Raw genomic sequence first — 27,260 nt, forward strand, 5'->3', positions numbered from 1 at the left:
CGTGATGTTGAAAGGCAAGTGGTGACATCTCTGGCACACAGCGTTGGGTCAAGGGTCCATCTGACCACGGATGCCTGGTCTGCAAAGCATGCTCAGGCCTGCCCGAAGACTAAGTCAGTCCCCACACACACCATCTCTGCCTGCACGCCTCGTGATTGCCTGCCCCAAGACTAGGTCAGTCCCAGCGGCGCAGCAATCACTATAGCAACCATAGCCGTTGCAATGGGGCCCGCGGCAGCCCTACATCACAGGGGGCCCGCAGCTGAGAGAGGACTTTATTTAAAATTATAATAATGCCGGGCCCCCCCTCACCTCGGGGGCCCCCTCCTCCTATTATGTGCGGCGGGAGAGTGGCATATACAGCAGGCTCTGGCGCGGTAATCAGACGCTAGATGTCCAGCTGCCTCCCGGGCTACGCTGTCTCCTCTGTATTGCTGCTCACACTGCTTCCTGGTTTATTGCGAGCAGCATACAGAGGGGACAGCATAGCCCGGGAGGCAGCTGGACATCTAGCGTCTGATTACCCCGCCGGAGCCTGCTGTATATGCCACTCTCCCGCCGCTCATAAAAGGAGGGGGGACCCCCAGGTGAGGCAGGGAGGATAGGAGTCGGGCCCCTACCCCACTAAACTACCCGTCTACCTACCCTCCCACCCGGCTACCTAACTGCCTACCCTTCCACCCGGCTACCTAACTGCCCACCATCCCACCCGGCTACCTAACTGCCCACCTGGCTACCTAACTGCCCACCCTCCCACCCAGCTACCTAACTGCACACTCACCAACCCGGCTACCTAACTGCCCACCATCCCACCCGGCTACCAAACTGCCCACCCGGCTACCTGCCTAACCACCCGCCCACCCGGCTACCTAACTGCCCACCCGGCTACCTAACTGCCTTCCCTCCCACCCAGCTACCTAACTGCCCACTCGGCTACCTAACTGCCCACCTGGATACCTAACTGCCCACCCGGCTACCTAAATGGCCACCCGCCCACCCGGCTACCCAACTGCCCACCCAGCTACCTTACTTGCCACCCTCACACCCGGTCGGCTACCTAACTGCCCACCCTCCCAACCAGCTACCTAACTGCATACCCTCCCACCCAGCTACCTAACTGCCTACCCTCCCATCCGTCTACCTATCTGCCTACCCTGCCACCCAGCTACCTAACTGCCCACCTGGCTACCTATCTGCCTACCCTCCCACCCATCTACCAATCTGCTTACCGTCCCACCCGTCTACCTATCTGCCTACCCTCTCACCTGTCTACCTAACTGCCCACCCGGCTACCTATCTGCCTACCCTCCCACCCGGCTACCTAACTGCCTACCCAGTGCAGTGCCTGCACCGCAAATAGCGTGCCAGCCTGCCCAATCACCCTTCCTCCAGGTAAGTAATGTTAGCCCACTATAGACCTGGCTACATATACTGCATTTTGTGGGTAAATCTGGCGACAATCTGATTGCATTTTGTGGGTAAATCTGCCGACAAACTGATTGCATTTTGTGGGGAAATCTGGCAATAATCTGATTGCATTTTGTGGGGAACTCTGCCAACAATCTGGTTGCATTTTGTGGGGAAATCTGCCGCCAATCTGGTTGCATTTTGTTGGGAAATCTGCCGACAATCTGGTTGCAATTTGTGGGGAAATCTGCCGACAATCTGGTTGCAATTTGTGGGGAAATCTGCCGTCAATCTGGTTGGATTTTTTTTGGGGGAAATCTGCCGACAATCTGGCTGCATTTTGTTGGGAAATATGCCCACAATCTGGTTGCAATTTGTGGGGGAATCTGCCAACAATCTGGTTGCAATTTGTGGGGAAATCTGCCAACAATCTGGTTGCATTTTGTGGGGAAATCTGCTGACAATCTGGTTGCATATTGTGTGGAAATCTTCCAACAATCTGGTTGCATTTTGTGGGGAAATCTGCCGACAATCTAGTTGCATTTTGTGGGGAAATCAGAGTTCCCCACAAAATGTTTGGGTGGGAGGTCCGAGGTCCGTGGGGTTGGAAGGTCGTGGGGGGGGGGGGGGGGGGCATAATTTTTTTTTTTGCTATGGGGCCCAGTCATTTCTAGCTATGCCCCTGGTCGGTCCCTAGTCCCACACAGCATCTTTGCCTGCAGGCCGCTTGACTGCCTTCTCCGCCACCACCAACAGGGTCCAGGACTCCAGGAGGATTCCTGAATTTTTAAGGCCGCTGCTAGCAGCGGCCGCTATATTATTTTTTCTGGTGCGTGTACTTGCCTGCCTAATTTTTCTGGCTGCACTGCGGCTGCAACAAAAAAACAAAAGGCATGTACATGTGTCAATTCCCCTTCGTGATCGTTACCTTGCCGCGGAGAAGGGGCTTGCGTATCACAATGAAGCAATGACCACCGGCTATATGAGTTTCTCGCGGGGTGGCACACCAAAGATAATAAGGTTGTTGTTTCATTGTGGACAGACCAAATTCGATCAGCTGGACAATCACTGCTGTTTTTTCATTGAGCTACCTCAGCCTGGTGACCATATGGGCTTGAAAACCGCTATCGCCTGCACTCTGACCATGGTGCGCACCAGTCCAGCACGGCCGTCACTACACAAACAGCTGTTTGTGGTGCGTTACACAGTAAGTTTGGTGTGTCAGTGTGAAGCAGTACTCTAATTACACTCCCTGATTTATGTATACACATGCAAGATGTTTGAAAGCACTTTAGGCCTCCAATTTAGCATTCAATGTTATTTCTGCCCTTAAAATGCTGCTTTGTGTCAAATCCAGATTTTTCCCGGGACTTTTGGCGTGTATCCCACCCATCCATGCAAAAACTCAGATGTTAGACCCCTTGAAATATCTTTTTCATCACTTTTGTGGCCAGCATAAATGTTTCTAGTTTTTCGCCTCCCCATTGAAGTCTATTGCGGTTCGCAAAAGTTCACGAACGTTTGCGGAGGTTCGCAAACCTAAAATCGGAGGTTCGGTCCATCTCTAGAGATCGGTAAGTGAATGCATTTCGTGAAATGTTAAGGGTCTTAAACACTCATTAACCAACTGATCAATGTATGTATATGCAACAAACTGAGTTGGCAAAGTTCTCCATAGCAGAGCAAGCAGTGCAGGTGGGGGCAGCAGGACGCGAGGAAGAAGCCTTTGCCTCTAACAACCCTCTGTCCGTCTGCCTAATGATTTATCTGCTCAGCAGTTCCTCTTAGTACCTTGGTATATAATTTAACTAAACTAGACAGGACATTGGTGTGCAGACGCCTGAGATCAATATATGAATACTCATAGAAAGCTAAAGAGGATTTTCTGCCTTCCAGTCACCACAAACAATGCGCTCAATATATTATCCAGGAGGAGCTGATAATAAATGGGGCCTTGGGGCTTTCATGCAGAGATGAGAACAATTCTTGGCAAGTAAAAGTTCTGCCGATGGTTACAATGACTGGCGGGTGCCCGGCGCTGCAGTGACAATGGCTCCTGGGCTGGTTAATTATTGCTCTGGATTGAGAAAATGTCATTTTTTAAGGGCTGAATTAACCCTTCCTCTTCCACTCTTGGACTGGGTCTGACAGTGAACTGGGCTCCCCTGCTCCTGATGTCTGACTATGTATGACAAGAAGTAACACGGCTGCTGCTGCCAGCGCCACCAACGTATCCTACAGAGCAACAGGCCCTTCTGATCAAAGTGCAACATTTAGACCTCATCTAAACTCACAGATACACGGACTGGCAAACGTGAGATTGTTGGTTCCACATATCCACAGACATGTGGGTATTAGGTAAGTCCCTTTGCCAGCAGCAAGGGCAATCCCATAGAGTTGGCATGTCCAAAGTCTGGCATAGGGGCAAAATGCGGCCCGCCAAGCCTTTTTTAGTGGACCCCAAATTTCTCTACAGTTAATTAATTCCATGCGGCCCGAAGGCCGTAGCCGCGGTGCCATAGCCAGGGGCCACCTTGTGTTGCTGCTCTGACTCTCCCTTTGCTTGTCTGTAGGTTATCAGCCACACCTGTAGCAGTAACAGCCACTGATTAGCAGCAGCCACTATGCCAGCAGCAGTAACAGCCACTGATTAGCAGCCACCACTATGCCAGCAGCCGTAACAGCCACTGATTAGCAGCTGCCACTGTGTCAGCAGCAGTAACAGCCATGGATTAGCAGCCACCACTGTTCCAGCAGCAGTAACAGCCACTGATTAGCAGCCACCACTATGCCAGCAGCCGTAACAGCCACTGATTAGCAGCTGCCACTGTGTCAGCAGCAGTAACAGCCATGGATTAGCAGCCACCACTGTTCCAGCAGCAGTAACAGCCACTGATTAGCAGCCACCACTATGCCAGCAGCCGTAACAGCCACTGATTAGCAGCTGCCACTGTGTCAGCAGCAGTAACAGCCATGGATTAGCAGCTGGCACTGTGCCAGCAGCAGTAGCAGCCACTGATAAGCAGCTACCACTATTCCAGCAGCAGTAACAGCCACTGATTAGCAGCCGCCACTGTGCCAGCAGCAGTAACAGCCACTGATTAGCAGCTGCCGCTGTATATGGGTTATTTCCCACGGAAATCATTTATTTTACAAAATGTTACAAGCATAGTTAGCAATTAGCAAAAATTGTGTTTAATTCACGTATTTCGGTCCCATAGCACTCTCAAGAACAGCGATATGGCCCTTGTCCTAAACAATTTTGCACACCCTTGCCATAGAGGGGCCCCTATGCTAATGGTGGTTTCTACACATCCACATTCTACACATACAATGAGCATAACCAGGATTGGGCACGTCTGATAGGATAAAAAGCCTGAGAGAAGACTTACTCGAGGTAGCCTGCAGGTCTCAGCCAGGCCCCTGAAAGGAAACCAGAGCTCATAGAAGTAAGAACATTTATACATACCTGGGGCTTCCTCCAGTCCCATCCGCTCGGATCGCTCCCACACCGCCATCCTCCGCTGTCTGCAGCTTCGGTCCCTGGTCCCGTCACTTCCATCAGTCGGAGCCAGTCTATGCAGGTGAAGCGCGCTCTTTGCATATCTCTCCAGCAGCCGCTGAACTTCTCTTTCGTCAGGCTGGCTCCGACTGATGGCAGAGACAGGACCTGGTACAGAAGCTGCAGACAGCGGAGGAGGTGGGGAGGGATCAGGGCGGTGTGGGAGGGATCGGATCGTATGGGGCTGGAGGAAGCCCCAGGTATGTATAAATCTTTTTACTTACGTGAGCTCTGGTACACTTTGACCACTTTTTCCACCACTACAGTATATCTATGTCCTCTGTGACTTTATCTAAGCCATGAGGACGTAGATATGTCTTATAGCTAAAACACAACTGTGCATGATTGGCCATTGCTCTTGTGCACACCTCCAGCACTATCTGCTGCAGCACTAATTGGTGAAAGGGGATATACAGTGGGATGCGAAAGTTTGGGCAACCTTGTTAATCGTCAAGTTTTTCCTGTATAAATTCTAGAGTGGGATGAGTCAGACATTGGGGAAGGACACCATCAGCAGAATTGCCTTGTGCCCCTGCGCTCAACAAAAAATACTCAGTAAAGAATGGTATTTGCACAATAAAGCAGCGTACACACGCCGGACTTTAGGCAACGACGAGTCCGTCGTTGCCTCCCGCTGGGTGGGCGTGCCAGCGACAGTCCGGCGTGTGTTTGCTCTGTCGTCAGACTGATACGGCTGTTTCTGAGCGATCCGACGGACTCGTTCCGGCGTGTGTACGGACCTTTAGGTTAATAACTAACAAGTGAGGGGGCTCAAGAAGCTTGGCAGAGACACATAATGGGAAATGGATGGAAAATCTAAAATCTAATAATGTATTAATACCTTGACACTCAATGGTAAAATTATCTGATCTACTCAACTGGATAGTGCACTGGTTAAGGGTTCCACATCTGAAACAGGAAACTAGGGTTCAAATCTCAGCTCTTCCTGTTCAGTTAGCTAGCACCTATGCAGTAAGGAGTCCTTGGTCAAGACCGTCTAAAGGCTCATACACACATCAGACTATAGTCTTTGGAAAATGAAAGATCACAGACCAATCTTACTACCCTTCCATGTAGTATGAGAGCCATACTCTACACAGTCTTTTCTATGGAGCTGAACTCCCCATCAGAAAAAAATCTTTGCAAGATGCTGCACACACAGATGCTGTACAGACACAGAAGATCAGTATCTGCAAAAGATCTGTTCCTGCCAAAGATCCGTTCCTGCAAATTGCATTCATAGTCTATGAGATCTGCAGATCATCATACACACCTTGTTTAACTGACATTCATCTGCAGATCAGACAATCATCTGCAGATCTAAAAATCCATCCTGGTGGATCTGATCTGCAGATGAATGTCTGTTAAACAAGGTGTGTATGATGATCTGCAGATATCATAGAATATGAATGCATTTTGCAGGAACGGATCTTTTGCAGGAACAGATCTTTTGCAGATACTGATCTTTTGAATGTGTACATCATCTTTGTGTGCAGCATCTTGCAAAGATTTCTGTCTGATGGGGAGTTCAGCTCCATAGAATAGACTGTGTAGGTATGGCTGTCCTACTACATGGAAGGGGGTAAAATTGGAAACAGTAAATTCGGGCGCCTGAGGCTAGTGGACAAATCGGGCGCCGCCATTCACTCCTATAATAAATATCGTTTAATGGGCGCCCGATAGGAAAAAAGGGCGCCGGAGAAAACTAACGTTTTAAAAGCGGCGCCCGGAGACTTAATGTTTTATTACTGTTTCTCATGATTACACATTATTTAATGATTTATACATTTTTAAATATTATTTTTCAACGAAAAACAGTACAATATTTTTTCCCAAACATTATTTTTAAACGAAAAACAGTACTTTTTTTTTTTTACATTATTTTTAAACGAAAAAACCAACAGGGGGGTCTTAGGTTTAGGCACCAACAGGGGGGTCTTAGGTTTAGGCACCAACAGGGGGTTTTAGGTTTAGGCACCAACAGGGGGGTCTTAGGTTTAGGCACCAACAGGGGGGTCTTAGGTTTAGGCACTAACAGGGGGGTCTTAGGTTTAGGCACCAACAGGGGGGTCTTAGGTTTAGGCACTAACAGGGGGGTCTAGGGGTTAGGGGTAGGTACAGGGAGGGTTACTTAGTAATTTTTTTTAAAACGTTATTATACGTTTCACTATTTAAACGAAAGATTAACGTTTTTACAATTGCCGATTTAATGCACATTATTTAATGATTTATAACTTTAAAAAACATTAATTTTAAACGAAATACAGTACAATACAATTTTAAACGTTATCCATGCTTATCGTTAAAAACCCGGCGCCCTTTTTTCCCAGCGCCCCTTTTTAACGTACGCGGTAAAATTGGTCTGTGATCTTTCATTTTCCAAAGACTATGGGCTGATGTGTGTATGAGCCTTCAGAGTTGCTAATGTTGATGGGTTGTCTGTTGGCTCACAGATATTGCAAATTCGGCAAGTAAGGCCCGGTTCACATTAGCGGCTGCTATCCGGAATCGCCGTGCCGGAGCCGTGCCGGAGCCGGACCGCATGCGGACCGGACGAAACGGACGCACGGCATAGCAATGAAAGTCTATGCGACCGTTCACATGCGTCCGTTTCGTCCGGACCGGAGCCGGACCGGATCCGGACTCCGGCGTCCGTTCCAACATGCGCTATTTTTTGGTCCGGCTGGTCCGGCTGACGTATCCGGACCGGAGCCGGAATGTTGCATCCGGCCAATGGAAACCAATGAGAACCGGAGAGCGCACAACACACTTGCTATAAAAACCGGATGTTGTACCACACTTCCTATGCAGACTCTATGGTATGGTGGCCATTTTGGATGGGGACCACATGGCACCAGCGTTCACAGAGTGGAGCAGCAGTGACTTCATGCTGGAGCTCTTTGGCAGCAATATGGAGCAGGATCTGTCTGATAGCGAGGGGGTGAGGCCCTACACATCAGAAGACCTCATCCTACAGGTGCAGCAGGTACCAGCCCTGTGGGACAAGGGGGATGCGGACCACAGCAACATCAAAAAATGCAGAGGCCTGTGGAAAAAAATTGCCAAGCTGTATGTGGAGGACTTTGAGAACTTGAGCAAGAGACAGCAAGGCACAGAGGGTATGTTGACTAGAAGTTTTTTGGGGGGGGGCTTGTGGTTTAAGCTTGTGATGTATTCAACTTTTGCTATGGATTTGTGTCACCCACGTGTTGCACACCCACCCGTGGCCCACCCACCTGTTCCCCACCCACCTGTACCCCACCTGTGATGTATCCCACCCACCTGTACCCCACCTGTGATGTATCCCACCTGTGATGTATCCCACCTGTGATGTATCCCACCCACCTGTGATGTATCCCACCCACCTGTGATGTATCCCACCCACCTGTGCTGTATCCCACCCACCTCTACCCCACCTGTGATGTATCCCACCTGTGATGTATCCCACCCACCTGTATCCCACCTGTGATGTATCCCACCCACCTGTACCCCACCTGTGCTGTATCACACCCACCTGTACCCCACCTGTGATGTATCCCACCCACCTCTACCCCACCTGTGCTGTATCCCACCCACCTCTACCCCACCTGTGATGTATCCCACCCACCTGTACCCCACCTGTGATGTATCCCACCTGTGATGTATCCCACCCACCTGTGATGTATCCCACCCACCTGTGATGTATCCCACCCACCTGTGCTGTATCCCACCCACCTCTACCCCACCTGTGATGTATCCCACCTGTGATGTATCCCACCCACCTGTACCCCACCTGTGCTGTATCACACCCACCTGTACCCCACCTGTGATGTATCCCACCCACCTCTACCCCACCTGTGCTGTATCCCACCCACCTCTACCCCACCTGTGATGTATCCCACCCACCTCTACCCCACCTGTGATGTATCCCACCCACCAGTACCCCACCTGTGATGTATCCCACCCACCAGTACCCCACCTGTGATGTATCCCACCCACCAGTACCCCACCTGTGATGTATCCCACCCACCAGTACCCCACCTGTGATGTATCCCACCCACCTCTACCCCACCTGTGATGTATCCCACCCACCTGTACCCCACCTGTGATGTATCCCACCCACCTCTACCCCACCTGTGCTGTATCCCACCCACCTCTACCCCACCTGTGATGTATCCCACCCACCTCTACCCCACCTGTGATGTATCCCACCCACCAGTACCCCACCTGTGATGTATCCCACCCACCAGTACCCCACCTGTGATGTATCCCACCCACCAGTACCCCACCTGTGATGTATCCCACCCACCAGTACCCCACCTGTGATGTATCCCACCCACCAGTACCCCACCTGTGATGTATCCCACCCACCTCTACCCCACCTGTGATGTATCCCACCCACCTGTACCCCACCTGTGATGTATCCCACCCACCTCTACCCCACCTGTGCTGTATCCCACCCACCTGTGATGTATCACACCCACCTGTATCCCACCTGTGATGTATCCCACCTGTGATGTATCCCACCTGTGATGTATCCCACCTGTGATGTATCCCACCTGTGATGTATCCCACCTGTGATGTATCCCACCCACCAGTACCCCACCTGTGATGTATCCCACCTGTGATGTATCCCACCCACCTGTGCTGTATCCCACCCACCTGTGCTGTATCCCACCCACCTGTGCTGTATCCCACCCACCTCTACCCCACCTGTGATGTATCCCACCTGTGATGTATCCCACCCACCTGTACCCCACCTGTGATGTATCCCACCCACCAGTACCCCACCTGTGATGTATCCCACCCACCTCTACCCCACCTGTGATGTATCCCACCCACCTGTGCTGTATCCCACCCACCTGTGCTGTATCCCACCCACCTGTGCTGTATCCCACCCACCTGTGATGTATCCCACCCACCTCTACCCCACCTGTGATGTATCCCACCCACCAGTACCCCACCTGTGATGTATCCCACCCACCTCTACCCCACCTGTGATGTATCCCACCCACCTGTACCCCACCTGTGCTGTATCCCACCCACCTGTGCTGTATCCCACCCACCTGTGCTGTATCCCACCCACCTGTGCTGTATCCCACCCACCTGTGATGTATCCCACCCACCTGCGATGTACCCCACCTGTGCACATATAACATACACAATGACCAATTATTATACATCAATTTATTGTAAAAAATTAATACATTTAAATTCACTCAAACTTGAAACTCCAAAATAAACACATTTCAACAAAACATATTAAAAACCAAACATTCACCCTCGTCCAGGTGGTGTGGTAAAATAAAGTCTCAGTTGGTCCCTGTTCCGCAGTGACACTACCCTTGACCTGGTTGCATACCTCCGCAGGGGCATTAGTGGAAGCACATTCGGGGGTTCCGGAGTCTCTCTTTCCTCCTGCCGCACAAAGTTGTGGAGGATGCATGCTGCCTTCACCACGACAACTGCGTTGCCCGGTTTCAGCAGCATGGGCGTGTGGAACACCCTCCACTTTGACACCAGGATCCCAAATGTGCACTCCACCATTCTCCTTGCACGGCTCAACCGAGCATTGAAGTGTAGCTGGCTGGCATCAAGTCCCCTGTCTGGGTACGGACGCATTACATGGTCGGACAGGGCGAAGGCCTCGTCCCCCACAAACACATAGGGGTAGGCCGGTGCCCTTGTCCCAGGCCAGGGTCTGTCACGGGGGAGACGCAGTCTGCCTTCCTCCATCAGCCGGCAAAGGGTCGTACGCTGGAAAATTCCAGAGTCATTGGAACTACCGTACGACCCCACGTCCACGTACACAAACTTGTAGTCCGCATCTGCCACTGCCATTAGAACAATGCTGAAGTATTTTTTATAGTTGAAATAATGGCTGCCACTCCCCACGGGTTTCTGAATCCGGATGTGTTTCCCATCCAGTGCGCCAACACAATTAGGAAACTTGCACTCGGTCCAGAAGCCCTGGGCGATCTCCTCCCATTTCGTGGTGTCCGGCACAGGCATGTATCTGGCCCTCAGTCGCGTCCAAAGGATCCTCGAAGTCCTCACGACGATGCCTGCCACCGTGCTCTTCCCAATACGAAATGTGACATGTAGCGATGTATATGTTTGTCCAGTTGCGATGTACCTACAAGAGAAATAATCGAAATCAAATTTTCATGTCGTTACAGGAGAAAGGTACAAGACAAGGTGGCGGAATATACGGGATGCATATGTGAAATGGCTACGGAAGAAAAAACTTGCCGAACGAAGTGGCAGTGGCGGGGGAAGGCGACAAAAAGACTACCAATTTGCCAAGCAATTGTCTTTCATCAATGCAAGCCTGGAACCTAGACTGTAAGTACCACTACTGTGGGCAGGAACTGAGAGCTCATTTACCATGACTTCGGCCATGTATTGCTATGGCCTCAATTCCCATGGCTAGCGAACTTTTCTCACAAGCTTTATCAAATGTTGGGTAGAAACGGGTGATAAAGTGATTGCTAGTGTTTGCTAGCTCTGTGAATTGACGCCACATGCTGTTTGGCACACCAATAAATATTTTTTTTATCTACAGGACTGAAGACAATTTGGAGCAAGAGGAACCGACCCAGGAGGCACGGTTCAGCAGTGAGGAGAGCTTGGTGGATGATGACGTCGCCGATGTAACCTATTGCCCCGAGGCGAGGAGTAGGAGGAGGGAGTCCTTAATCACAACTCCGTCCTTTGATGATGACTTGGCAGAAGAGAGCTTGGATGTTGAGGTTGCAGGACCGAGTGTGGAAGAAGCTGAACCTCCACAATCGACCGCTATGGAAGCTCCAGGGGAACAAGAACAAAGTGAGGAGCACCGAGAGACTGCAGCACAACCAGCGCGCAGGGCAACCCCGACACAGGCCAGAGGACGGGAAGATGCTGCCACACCACCAGTGAGGACCACCACACCAGTGAGGCGTCGAGGTACCCTCCCCCCAACAAGGAGAGAGACAGAGTCCGAGATGTCCGGGGCTGTCTCCGGACTTCTCGGGATTCTTCAGAGCCACCAAACTCTCATAACCCGGCAGTTGCAAGATGAGGACAGGGGCCATATCATGGAGCAGTACAAGTCCCACATCACTACACTGCAATGTGAGCTCGACGCTGTACATGGGCACTACAGGGACGAGCTTAAAATGATGCATGAGATGCACAGAGGAGAAATCGACCAACTGCGTGCGCAGCATCATCAGTCGGTGGGCCAGCTGCAGAACATGATGCAGCAAATGCATCAACAAAGCAAGGAACTACTGAAATTGCAGGCACACCCGTGTTTTCACACTGTGATGTCTCTAATACCATATCTAGAAAAGGTGCCTTCACAAAACCTGATGGCGTGCCATTCCAATTTGCTGGAGGTGATTAAACAGCACATGGACACGCCATTATTGCAACCACCAATTTTTAGACCCCCACAACCAACAGCGGTGCCCACCTGGCAATCATCACAGATGTACACCGGCTACAGAGGCAGTCAATATGGGCCACCGCTGTCAGGGTCCAGCTCATCCACGACCAGCACCCAAGAGAGTCCAGATTTCCAGGCAGCAACTCCCACCTTTTCTAGTAGTGGTGCCGATACAATTTGAAAAAAAAAGTCAAATTGTTCCTGGACATGCTCCTCTGAATACCTCCGATCCTCGGAGGAAGGATACCATCACAGGGCTTTTTAACTTTTGGTTTTGCTGGACTTGAACTTTAGGGCCTGGTGTCCCCGAAAGACACTACCTGGGTCACAACCTTGTGCCTGTTGCACAGCACCTGTAGTCCTGCACCTGTGCCTTTGATTCCTCTTGTTCCTTACTTTGTTGATCCTAATCACTTGCACAAGACCCTTGGAGCCATGGGTGAAGGACACCTTCACTGGTCGGTGAGAGGCCTAGCCTTTTCACTGACCTGTGTCCTTCATCCATGGCTCAGAGGGTCCTGTGCCAGTCGTTAGGTTTTAGAAGCACTAATAATTTAGGGCCTGGTGTCCCCGAAAGACACTACCTGGGTCACAACCTTGTGCCTGTTGCACAGCACCTGTAGTCCTGCACCTGTGCCTTTGATTCCTCTTGTTCCTTACTTTGTTGATCCTAATCACTTGCACAAGACCCTTGGAGCCATGGGTGAAGGACACCTTGACTGGTCGGTGAGAGGCCTAGCCTTTTCACTGCCCTGTGTCCTTCATCCATGGCTCAGAGGGTCATGTGCCAGTGGTTAGGTTTTTGAAGCACTTCAACTTTAGGGCCTAGTGTCCCCGAAAGACACTACCTGGGTCACAACCTTGTGCCTGTTGCACTGCACCTGTAGTCATGCACCTCTGCCATCGGTTCCTCTTGCTCCTCACTTTGTTCTTGTTCCTAACCACTTGCACAAGACCCTTGGAGCCATGGATGAAGGACACCTTGACTGGTCGGTGAGAGGCCTAGCCTTTTCACTGCCCTGTGTCCTTCATCCATGGCTCAGAGGGTCCTGTGCCAGTGGTTAGGTTTTTGAAGCACTTCAATTTTAGGGCCTAGTGTCCCCGAAAGACACTACCTGGGTCACAACCTTGTGCCTGTTGCACTGCACCTGTAGTCATGCACCTCTGCCATCGGTTCCTCTTGCTCCTCACTTTGTTCTTGTTCCTAACCACTTGCACAAGACCCTTGGAGCCATGGATGAAGGACACCTTGACTGGTCGGTGAGAGGCCTAGCCTTTTCACTGCCCTGTGTCCTTCATCCATGGCTCAGAGGGTCATGTGCCAGTGGTTAGGTTTTTGAAGCACTTCAACTTTAGGGCCTAGTGTCCCCGAAAGACACTACCTGGGTCACAACCTTGTGCCTGTTGCACTGCACCTGTAGTCATGCACCTCTGCCATCGGTTCCTCTTGCTCCTCACTTTGTTCTTGTTCCTAACCACTTGCACAAGACCCTTGGAGCCATGGATGAAGGACACCTTGACTGGTCGGTGAGAGGCCTAGCCTTTTCACTGCCCTGTGTCCTTCATCCATGGCTCAGAGGGTCATGTGCCAGTGGTTAGGTTTTTGAAGCACTTCAACTTTAGGGCCTAGTGTCCCCGAAAGACACTACCTGGGTCACAACCTTGTGCCTGTTGCACTGCACCTGTAGTCATGCACCTCTGCCATCGGTTCCTCTTGCTCCTCACTTTGTTCTTGTTCCTAACCACTTGCACAAGACCCTTGGAGCCATGGATGAAGGACACCTTGACTGGTCGGTGAGAGGCCTAGCCTTTTCACTGCCCTGTGTCCTTCATCCATGGCTCAGAGGGTCCTGTGCCAGTGGTTAGGTTTTTGAAGCACTTCAATTTTAGGGCCTAGTGTCCCCGAAAGACACTACCTGGGTCACAACCTTGTGCCTGTTGCACTGCACCTGTAGTCATGCACCTCTGCCATCGGTTCCTCTTGCTCCTCACTTTGTTCTTGTTCCTAACCACTTGCACAAGACCCTTGGAGCCATGGATGAAGGACACCTTGACTGGTCGGTGAGAGGCCTAGCCTTTTCACTGCCCTGTGTCCTTCATCCATGGCTCAGAGGGTCCTGTGCCAGCGGTTAGGTTTTTGAAGCACTTCAACTTTAGGGCCTGGTGTCCCCGAAAGACACTACCTGGGTCACAACCTTGTGCCTGTTGCACTGCACCTGTAGTCATGCACCTCTGCCATCGGTTCCTCTTGCTCCTCACTTTGTTCTTGTTCCTAAACACTTGCACAAGACCCTTGGAGCCATGGATGAAGGACACCTTGACTGGTCGGTGAGAGGCCTAGCCTTTTCACTGCCCTGTGTCCTTCATCCATGGCTCAGAGGGTCCTGTGCCAGTGGTTAGGTTTTTGAAGCACTTCAACTTTAGGGCCTGGTGTCCCCGAAAGACACTACCTGGGTCACAACCTTGTGCCTGTTGCACTGCACCTGTAGTCATGCACCTCTGCCATCGGTTCCTCTTGCTCCTCACTTTGTTCTTGTTCCTAACCACTTGCACAAGACCCTTGGAGCCATGGATGAAGGACACCTTGACTGGTCGGTGAGAGGCCTAGCCTTTTCACTGCCCTGTGTCCTTCATCCATGGCTCAGAGGGTCCTGTGCCAGTGGTTATGTTTTTGAAGCACTTCAATTTATTAGGGCCTGGTGTCCCCGAAAGACACTTGGGCAGCTATGCCCTGCAACTCTTCCAGCACAAAGTTGGTGGTTGGTGTTCCTTAAAACTGACCGGGCTATACCATAGATATGTTATTTTGTTGTCTTCCATGTTGGAAGAATGTTTCCATGTTGGAAAGTGGTTGTTTTTGCAATAAAAAAATTTGTTTTTACATACCTCAGTGTGATGAGTAGTTGTTCTTGTGGTGTGACTGCTCTCCTGAACGTGGTATCCTTCTTCCTAAGGTCATCCTTCACCATCTCCAAAAGGGTATCAAACCTGTCAGGAGATGTAAAGGAAGAAGCTGTAAAGTATGTTGTGGGACAAGGTGTTGGGTGGAGGATGGGGGAGGTGTGTTTACAGAGGTTTGGGAGTGTTGTGGAGGGTGGGGGTGTAGTGTATAGCTAGGTATACAGGGGTGTGGGGGTCAGGGTGGTGTGTTTAGCTAGGTATACAGGGATGAGGTGTTGTGGGGGTAGGGTGGGGTGTTTAGGAATGGTGGGGGTTGGTGTATTTAGGCCTATATACTTACAGGGGAATAGACATCCGAGTGTAGCTGTAGAACTTCTGTGGGTGTCGTCTGAGGTCCCGGTAGAGGGCCTGGAACTCTCCCTTCCTCTGCCTCCTGGCTAGTAGAGGGTGCACCCACCATCTCCTGCGAGGAGCACGCCTTCTCCCCACATAGTAGTAGGTAAACAACAGGAAGGAGAGAATTCCCAGGTAATAAGCGTAAAAAATGACTGGATCCATGGTCCCAACTGCTGTCTCTGTATCCAAGGATGGTCTCCACACGTCCAGCTGTCTCCAACAATGACCCCAGAGCTTCTGCTGACCTCCCAGAACCCCAGGTATTTATACAGGTTGTCATCTCTTTAAGAATCCGGATCCGGACCGTAACCGTGTTCATACCGCACGGAAACCGTATGCAACCGGACCGGATCCGGACCGGATCCGGACAGGAACCGTACGGTTCAGGTCCGATCCGGATCCGGTGCGGTCCGGACATCCGGTGCGGTTTTTGCAAAACCGCAAGTGTGAACGGGGCCTAAGACATTTCAAATATACTATATAAAACTGTTCCACTGTCGCTATGGCTGTCTCCTGCAGCTCTACTGAAGGCTGATTGAAGTCGTCAGACAGTTGTGATGATTCAGAGACTAGTAATGATTCCGATTTTATTAACCATGGTAATTAATTAATTACAAAGTAACTAGATAGCAGTTTCTGTGTAGGTAAAACATTATACGTTTTTTTAAACATTATAAAGGTATAATCATTAAAAAATCGGTATATGCAGGTTGCATTGTGTTATTCATTAACAGAGCTCCTGTCGGTATGAGTAACCTTCCAGAGAGATGCTGATACATGTCACATATTTACAGGAATAAACCGTCAGCTTGTGGTTTTACTTCTGGAAAATAAAACTCCAACGCAACATCGCTAAACTGCCTCAAGGTTAAACAGCAGCCATTGTCCTCTCCACTCGTACAGCTATTTGTCTCACTTAGTGAAAGCCTGAATTATGTCTTCTGGGATTTCCACAGAGCCTATCAATGGGAATCCAAATATTTGAAACAGGTGTTGGCCCACCAGATCGGTGATGGAGGAACAGAAAGCATGGGGATTGCAGTTGCTCCAGGCCTTAGAGAGCCTATATGGTAAAGGCTGACGGCCACTTAAAGTGTACCTGTAGCAAAAAAAAGTGCCCCTAGGGGAGGGGAGGGGGAAGCCTCTGAATCCTAAAGAGGTTTCCCTCATCCTCCTCCGCAGTCCCATTTCAGAGCTGGGATCCCCGAAAAAGATCTTGTTGATGCTTGTTGGGAGCTCACACAGGCGCACTAGCCCCACTCCGCTCAGCTTCCTTTGGGATAGTTATAGTAGTTACAGAGGTGCCAGCAGAATAAAAATTTGTAGTCTATTAAAACCAAATAAAAAATTGGGTGACCGGGGTGGATCCGTCTCCCCAATATATATGACACACACAACCACCATATATGGTATCCAGAAAAATATATATTTAATCAGTACTCCGCATAAAATTGTGCAACGCGTTTCGCGGGTCCCAAGCCTGCTTCCTCAGGCAAATACAAGAGCAGGAGTAACTCCAAGGTTGTGCAGATAGGTGCAGCGTCTCGACCTCAGAGTTACTCCTGCTCTTGTATTTGCCTGAGGAAGCGGGCTTGGGACCCGCTAAACGCGTTGCATTATTTTATGTGGAGTACTGATTCAATATATATTTTTCTGGATACCATATATGGTGGTTGTGTCATATATATTGGGGAGACAGATCCACCCCGGTCCCCAAATTTTTATTTGGATTTAATAGACAACTAATTTTTATTCTGCTGGCGCCTCTGTAACTACTACAAATATCATTATCCACCTGGTGAATTGGTGTGTACACCCTTTTTTTTTTCTCACCCTTTTTTTTCTTCTACGGAGAGTGACTTCTTAGCCTGAGTGGGTACAGGCTTAATATCCCCATATGCGATTGGAGTGGTTGTCTGAGGTCGGCAACCCAGACTTGTGAGTATATCGATATCTGCTGTACAAATTGAAGATTACCTTATATTAACAATAATACACTATTGGGGGCTCTCAATTGTTCTTTCTTTTTGTCTTTCTACTTTCGTTGGAGTAGGTCCATAATACTGCACAAGCGTCAGCTGTCTGCATCTGGCTTAGCTGTTTCCACCGGAGCGGGATAGTGCTAATGCGTGTGGTACGGAGCCACATTTCAGGGGTCCCAGCACACACGTGGACAGGGAAAGCCTCTTTAGGATCTAGGAGCTTCCTCTCCGATATGAACCTTCTCATAGAGATTCATTGCACAAGCGTGTTGTGGGCGATTTTAAAAATCACCTGCACTTGAAAAATGGCCGAAAACGCCCCTAGTTTGAACGAGCCCTCACAGATTATACTGATGTTGTGAAGAAAGAATAATTGTGCTATCTTGAGGCTCATGGCCTCAATTCACTAAGATCATGCTGGAGATAATAAGGCAAGAGAAAACTTACCTCCACACAGTGACAGAGTTAGCTTATCTCTTCATTCTTTAAGTTACCTCTTCTGTAGCTAAGTTACCTCCTCTGTAGCTAAGTTACCTCCTCTGTAGTTATTTTCACACGCAGTTAATCAACAACCTGTCTTTAACTTTAGAACTCTGGAGTTATTTTAAGGATAGAAGAGTTAACTTAAAGAAAGAAGAGTTAACTTTAGGTTTGCCTGAGGTAAAACGTTTCCTGAATACTACATGCCTCATCACCATGGTGATAACTCTAGAAACGTTATTAAAGACAGGAGAGAAGCTTAGTGAATTGAGGCCATAAATCTCCTAAATTTTCTTATAGGAGATAACTTTTCATCTTCCGTTTAAAAATTACTTTTCAGTACACTGAAAATGAAAAAGTACCAAAAAGTAGGTGAAGTACTGTATTTTCTTGCTTACTGGTGGCTTAAAGTGGATTTGAGATAAACTTTTACTTCTTGCATAATTGTGATCCTTTCATATAGTTTATAGGGCATTCCTCGAGCCAAATACTTTTTTTTTTTTTTTTTTTTTAATACCCTAATTCCTTATAAACTAAACAAGCCTCACCCACAGCTCCTCCAGCGCCTAGGCATTCTTAGTCCCATGTAGCAAGTGCTCATGGGAGCTCAGTCTGGAGAGGAGTAGGAGACATTACCAGCCAGAGGTTTCAGAGGCAAGGGGGTGGAGAGGGGAGGAGAGGGAAGTGGAGTTTTCACAGGCTGAGGGGAGGAGATGCAGAGCAGCTTGCTTGTGTAAGATGACAAGCAGAATATGGCTGCTCTCATTGTATCACAGGAAGAAATAATCATATAGCGTTGAAGCTGCTTGCAGCTAGATTTGCCGTGTAAACTATCTAAACTTTAGATAAGGTATATAGACAAATTACTTGTTATAGTTAGTTTTTCTTCTTGGATCTGCTTTAAAAGACATTTTATTGATAACATGTGTAAATATCAATTGGGAGAAAATTTAGGTGAAAAAGTGAATTGCATATGGCCCAGGTGTGATCTGGCCAAGGGAATTTGAACAACATATTAAATAAAGTTGATGCACTGCTAACACAAACAATAACTTGATATTAGCTTGAAGATTGTTATCTTTAGCCTGTAGCCCTGACTCTGCTAATCAAATTGAATCTGCTTCAGTAATTTACTTCATTTGTTAGAAGACAACAATATAATGAGCATGGATGAATGGCAGGCGCATCTTGCAGGCAAATGCCAGAACTTATTTAATAAAATTGACATCTCTCTGCGGCGTATTAAGAAACTTAGGCAGCTTAAAGAACTCCAGGCTTTATCTTTCATCTGTCAATGAATGTCAGCATGATGCCAGAGACTCGAGAAAGATGTGCAGAGGTGGAGCAACAGAAGCACACACACACATACACCCACACACACACACCAGACATACACACAAACACACACATGCACACCAGACATACACACACACACTCATACACACCGACCACACACATGCACACAAACATACACACACACACACACACACGCACGTGCATGCCTGCGCACACACAACACACTTACCACACACATACACACATATGCACACACAACACAGACCCATATACACACAACACGCACACACACACAAAACCAAACACACACACACACACAAGACATGCACGCCAGCACACACCACACAAACACAACACACACCACGCACACACACAACATGCATACACACACACACACATACCACACATACACACACGTAAACACACACACCACACATACACACACGTACACACAACATGCACACAAATGCACACACACGCACATGCACACACGCAAACACACACCAAACACATACACACGCGCACACCCACACACACCACACATACACACACACACACACACCACACATGCACACACACTCCACACATACACACACACACACACATACACCACACACACACACACACCACACCACACCACACAAACACAACACACACCACGCACACACACAACACACATACACACCACACATACACACACACCACACATACACACACATACACCACACATACACACACACACACACACCACACATGCACACACACTCCACACATACACACACATACACCACACATACACACACACACACACACACACACACCACACCACACAAACACAACACACACCACGCACACACACAACACACATACACACCACACATACACACACACCACACATACACACACACACACCACACATACACACACGTACACACAACATGCACACGAATGCATACACACACACGCACACACACACACCAAACACAGACACACACGCACACCCACACACACCACACAAACACAACACACATACACCACACCACACACACACTCACACACAACACGCACCACACATAACACACATACACACGCAACACAAACACACCACACATACACACGCACACTAGATCAGAATGGGTACACTGCATGCCTCTGTCTAAAGTTGGTACACACATCAGATAAAAGTCTTTGGAAAATGAAAGATCACAGACCAATTTCACCCCCCACCGTGTAGTAGGAGAGCATTCCTACACAGTCTATTCTATTGAGCTGAACTCCCCATCAGATAAAAATCATTACAAGATGATGTACACAAAGATGCTGTACACATGCAACAGATCAGTATCTGCAAAAGATCAGTTCCTGCAAAAGATCCATTCCTCCAAAATGCATTCATAGTCTATGATATCTGCAGATCATCATACACACCTTGTTTAACAGACATTTATCTGTATATCTGACAATCATCTGCAGATCCATAGATCCATCCTGGTGGATCTGCAGATGATTGTCCATTAAACAAGGTGTGTACGAGATCTGCAGATATCATAGACTATGAATGCATTTTGCAGGAACGGATCTTTTGCAGGAACAGATCGTTTGCAGATACTGATCTGTTGAATGTGTACAGCATCTTTGTCTGCAGCATCTTGCAAAGATTTGTATCTGATGGGGAGTTCAGCTCAATAGAATAGAGGCCTAGTGCACACCAAGCGTTTTTGGTAGCGTTTTCAAAAACGCTGCCGTTTTTGAAAACGATTGGCTAATGTATTTCAATGGGATGGTGCACTGCACACCAGCGGTTTGAGGTTTTTAGCAAACCGCAAACGTGGCTCCTGCAGCATTTGTGCGGTTTGAGAGGTACACCCTCTGTTTACTGCATTCCTTTCACATGTACTTTGAGATCATTTTATCTGTTTGGGGTACAGCAGGGGTGCCCAATAGGTCGATCGCGATCTACCGGTAGGCCGCGTCATGGTACATTTTGCGGCCGGCAGCTGTCAGATTCTGCTGCCGGCCACTGGCCAATTAGAAGGCAGAGGAGGAGAAAGGCGGTACAGCGGAGGACGCCGCAACGTCATAGCTGGGGGCGGCGCTGGGCACAATGCATCAACGCACAATGCCCGCTGCCCCCTTCGCTCGCCGGAATGTTCAATTAGCCGCCCATCTGCACTCTAGGCAGCGGGCTGAAGGAGGAGAGACCAGGAGGAGCTCCAGACGTCGCTGCTGGAACTGGAGGGAGGTAAGTGGCACCTACGCCTAACTACACTATACCTGGCTACCTATACTGAAGTCACCCACACCTGACTACACTATACCTGGCTAACTATAATGAAGGCACCTACACCTAACTACACTATACCTTGCTAACTATAATGAACGCACCTACACCTAACTACACTATACCTGGCTAACTATACTGAAGGCACCCACGCCTAACTAAACTATACCTGGCTAACTATAATGAAGGCACCCACACCTAACTACACTATACCTGGCTAACTATACTGAAGGCACCCACACCTAACTACACTATACCTGGCTAACTATACTGAAGGCACCCACACCTAACTACACTATACCTGGCTAACTATACTGAAGGCACCCACACCTAACTACACTATACAGGGAGTGCAGAATTATTAGGCAAGTTGTATTTTTGAGGAATCATTTTATTATTGAACAACAACCATGTTCTCAATGAACCCAAAAAACTCATTAATATCAAAGCTGAATATTTTTGAAAGTAGTTTTTAGTTTGTTTTTAGTTTTAGCTATTTTAGGGGGATATCTGTGTGTGCAGATGACTATTACTGTGCATAATTATTAGGCAACTTAACAAAAAAACAAATATATACCCATTTGAATTATTCATTTTTACCAGTGAAACCAATATAACATATCAACATTCACAAATATACATTTCTGACATTCAAAACAAAAACAAAAACAAATCAGTGACCAATATAGCCACCTTTCTTTGCAAGGACTCTCAAAAGCCTGCCATCCATGGATTCTGTCAGTGTTTTGATCTGTTCACCATCAACATTGCATGCAGCAGCAACCACAGCCTCCCAGACACGGTTCAGAGAGGTGTACTGTTTTCCCTCCTTGTAAATCTCACATTTTATGATGGACCACAGGTTCTCAATGGCGTTCAGATCAGGTAAACAAGGAGGCCATGTCATTAGTTTTTCTTCTTTTATACCCTTTCTTGTCAGCCACTCTGTGGAGTACTTGGACGTGTGTGATGGAGCATTGTCCTGCATGAAAATCATGTTTTTCTTGAAGGATGCAGACTTCTTCCTGTACCACTGCTTGAAGAAGGTGTCTTCCAGAAACTGGCAGTAGGACTGGGAGTTGAGCTTGACTCCATCCTCAGCCCGAAAAGGTCCCACAAGCTCATCTTTGATGATACCAGCCCAAACCAGTACTCCACCTCCACCTTGCTGGCGTCTGAGTCGGACTGGAGCTCTCTGCCCTTTACCAATCCAGCCACGGGCCCATCTCATTTCATCAGTCCATAAAACCTTAGAAAAATCAGTCTTGAGATATTTCTTGGCCCAGTCTTGACGTTTCAGCTTGTGTGTCTTGTTCAGTGGTGGTCGTCTTTCAGCCTTTCTTACCTTGGCCATGTCTCTGAGTATTGCACACCTTGTGCTTTTGGGCACTCCAGTGATGTTGCAGCTCTGAAATATGGCCAAACTGGTGGCAAGTGGCATCTTGGCAGCTGCATGCTTGACTTTTCTCAGTTCATGGGCAGTTATTTTGCGCCTTGGTTTTTCCACACGCTTCTTGCGACCCTGTTGACTATTTTGAATGAAACGCTTGATTGTTCGATGATCACGCTTCAGAAGCTTTGCAATTTTAAGAGTGCTGCATCCCTCTGCTAGATATCTCACTATTTTTGACTTTTCTGAGCCTGTCAAGTCCTTCTGTTGACCCATTTTGCCAAAGGAAAGGAAGTTGCCTAATAATTATGCACACCTGATATAGGGTGTTGATGTCATTAGACCACACCCCTTCTCATTACAGAGATGCACATCACCTAATATGCTTAATTGGTAGTAGGCTTTCGAGCCTATACAGCTTGGAGTAAGACAACATGCATAAAGAGGATGATGTGGTCAAAATACTCATTTGCCTAATAATTCTGCACTCCCTGTACCTGGCTTACTATACTGAAGGCACCTACACCTAACTATTCTATACCTGGCTAACTATAATGAAGGCACCCACGCCTAACTACACTGTACCTGGCTAACTATACTGAAGGCACCCACACTTAACTACACTATACCTGGCTAACTACACTGAAGGCACCCACATCAGTGAATAGGAATATAATTCTCAACCACTGATCTAACTCCCCTGCAGGAAAAACAACGGTTTCTAATTAGAGAGCGCCTTTCTTTCTGCCAAAAAAAGTTTCCCCAGCCTCCTTGTAGTTCCTGGATACGAGATCGTTAGCATCCAGGACTTTTTTGACTGTGGCCATCTTGTGGCCAATAATAAACTGCACCCACACACACATTTTTTTATTAAACAATTACATTATTTTACATTTAAAATTAGCTGTTTCCCTTCCACACCAAAAATTACCCAAATACATTTTTGAATTAAAAAAAAATGTCAATAAAAACAAAAACAAAAACAACATAAATAGTTACCTAAGGGTCTGAACTTTTTAAATATGCATGTCAAGAGAGTATATTATTATATTATTATAAGCTTGTAAATAGTGATGGACGCAAATTGAAAAAATGTACCTTTATTTCTAAATAAAATATCGGCGCCATAAATTGTGATAGGGACATCATTTAAATGGTGTAATGACCGGGACAAATGGGCAAATAAAATACAGGAGTTTTAATTACGGCAGCTTATATTAATTTCAAATGGGCAAACACTGACAAATTGTAACGATCGGTGTAACACAGAGAGGATCTGATTACCGGTGATCTGCAGTATCACCGAGAATACAGATATATACCCGATTATTGATGATCTGCAGTATCACCGATAATCAGATATATCTCTAACCTCTGGACACCAGGTAATATGAGTGTTATGTGCAATAGTAATACTTTGAGGAGAGCACCCGTATAGGGGGTGCAAGGCAGTAAAGGGTACTGCCCAGAGAACAGGCTCCTTCCAAAGGCCTGAGGCTACCCAAGGGGCGGAGTCAGGCTGAGAGTGGGAAGGACCAGAGTGTGAGTGACTCCAATGGAGGGATGTCACAAACAGACTGTGAACTATCTCTAGCTGGGGAGATAGTTCTCGAGGTCGGGCAGGCCAGGTCGTCAACACACAGACAGATAAAGTACAGAGACAGGAGACAGATGCGGAATCCTAAGACTAGCAGAGTTTGGCAACAGAGTATCAGATATAACGAAGTACCTAATCAGAGATCAGAAGAGTGGTCAGGAAAGCAAAAGGTCATAACAAATAATCAACAATGCCTAGACTTGGGTGTGAGCTCCTAGATCAGGGGTCGGGAACCTATGGCTCGCGAGCCATATATGGCTCTTTTCATGCCTGCGTATGGCTCTCTGGATCGCTAAAAGACGGGTGACAGAGCGGCCAGAGAGCCTGTGTTTAGTAATCTGCCCCGCTGTAATCTGCGCCGCCGCCCCGCCCCCCTCCTCCATGCCGGTAATCTGCGCCGCCGCCCCGCCCCCCTCCTCCATGCCGGGTGTTTGTAATTGCGCTGATGCTGGCGCTGCCTGTGTGATGTCACACGTTACGTGTGACACATCGGCGCAGCCGGCGGGAACTGAGGCAGCTTGGCGGGGGGAGGAGCCGACCCCACGACGTGCGACCCGGAGGCAGCCGCACCCATAGGTACTGCTCCGGAGCGCACAAGCCAGCAGCAGCCGTCGCCGCCGCCGCAGGAGCCGCCGCAGTCACTCCAGGACAGGTCCAGGAGGTCACTCCAGTCTGGTAAATTCATTTGTGGGGAAATCGTCTGCCAATGAGATAGGATAGGCATTTGTGGGGAAATCGTCTGCCAATGAGATTGCATTTGTAGGGAAATTGTCTGCCAATGAGATTGCATTTGTGGGGAAATAGTCTGCCAATTGAGATTGCATTTGTGGGGAAAGCGTCTGCCAATGAGATTGCATTTGTGGGGAAATCGTCTGCCAATGAGATTGCACTTGTGGGGAAATTGTCTGCTAATGAGATTGTACTTGTGGGGAAATCGTCTGCCAATGAGATTGCACTTGTGGGGAAATTGTCTGCCAATGAGATTGCATTTGTGGGGAAATCGTCTGCCAATGAGATTGCATCTGCCAATGAAATTGCATTTGTGGGGAAATAGTTTGCCAATGAGATTGCATTTGTGGGGAAATTGTCTGTCAATGAGATTGCACTTGTGGGGAAATCATCTGCCAATGAGATTGCACTTGTGGGGAAATTGTCTGCCAATGAGATTGCATTTGTGGGGAAATCGTCTGCCAATGAGATTGCACTTGTGGGGAAATCGTCTGCCAATGAGATTGCACTTGTGGGGAAAACGTCTGCCAATGAGATTGCACTTGTGGGGAAATAGTCTGCCAATGAGATTGCACTTGTGGGGAAATTGTCTGCCAATGAGATTGCATTTGTGGGGAAATTGTCTGCCAATGAGATTGCATTTGTGGGGAAATTGTCTGCCAATGAGATTGCACTTGTGGGGAAAACGTCTGCCAATGAGATTGCACTTGTGGGGAAAACGTCTGCCAATGAGATTGCACTTGTGGGGAAATAGTCTGCCAATGAGATTGCACTTGTGGGGAAATTGTCTGCCAATGAGATTGCATTTGTGGGGAAATTGTCTGCCAATGAGATTGCATTTGTGGGGAAATCGTCTGCCAATGAGATTGCATTTTGTGGCCAGCCGGCCCTCCACCATGTGGACTATTGTGCACCTCATCTGTCCACCCACCAAGCAATATCACCTGCCCACCCAGCACCTTGACCTACCTCTCCGCACCCTGACCTGCCGCTCCCATTATTTACTGGTGAATGCTGGCCAGTGTACGATTATTTTATGGTGAAATGCTCCCCACTTTACGATTAATTTCTGGTGAAACATTGCTGCATTAGAATTACTTTATGGCGAACCGCTGCCCCATTATGATTATTTGGCACCTATGGGGGAGCCCCATCCACATTTTCGCAGGGGGGGCCCAGTGATTTCTAGTTTCGCCCCTGTCCCCTGACCGGCCTTCCCAACCCACCACCCCTAGCCATCTCCCCCTGCCCAGGAGTTCACAACCTAATCCTAACCATTAGCAACTGCATAACAACGTTATTAAAGAATGCAGACACTTATTGTACTTTAAAAAGTGTTTGTTTTGCATAAAATGTACACATTACCTTGTATTTAGTTTTAAACATATTGTATGGCTCTCACAGAATTTCATTTTAAAATATGTCGTGTTTATGGCTCTCTCGGCCAAAAAGGTTCCCTACCCCTGTCCTAGATCATCAACACCCCGGAACTGGTCTAGATAATAACACAGATGGTAACAGGATTCCTAGACTAAGGTGTGAGCTCCTTGGTCATCAACACCTTGGAAACTGGTCTAGATAATAACACAGATGGTAACATGATTCCTAGACTAAGGTGTGAGCTCCTTGATCATCAACACCTTGGAAACTGGTCTAGATAATAACTCAGATAATAACACAGATAATAACACAGATACTGACAGAAGGTCTGAGTGCTACCACGTAGTGATCGCAACGCCAGACACCAGAGAAATGACTAGCACCCAGTATATATACCCCAGCGCTCTACAGCGCCACCCCTAAGTGCTGGACCAATGAAAACTGCTGG

The sequence above is a fragment of the Hyperolius riggenbachi genome, chromosome 1, assembly GCF_040937935.1.
Source record: "Hyperolius riggenbachi isolate aHypRig1 chromosome 1, aHypRig1.pri, whole genome shotgun sequence".
In the NCBI taxonomy this organism is placed as follows: domain Eukaryota; kingdom Metazoa; phylum Chordata; class Amphibia; order Anura; family Hyperoliidae; genus Hyperolius; species Hyperolius riggenbachi.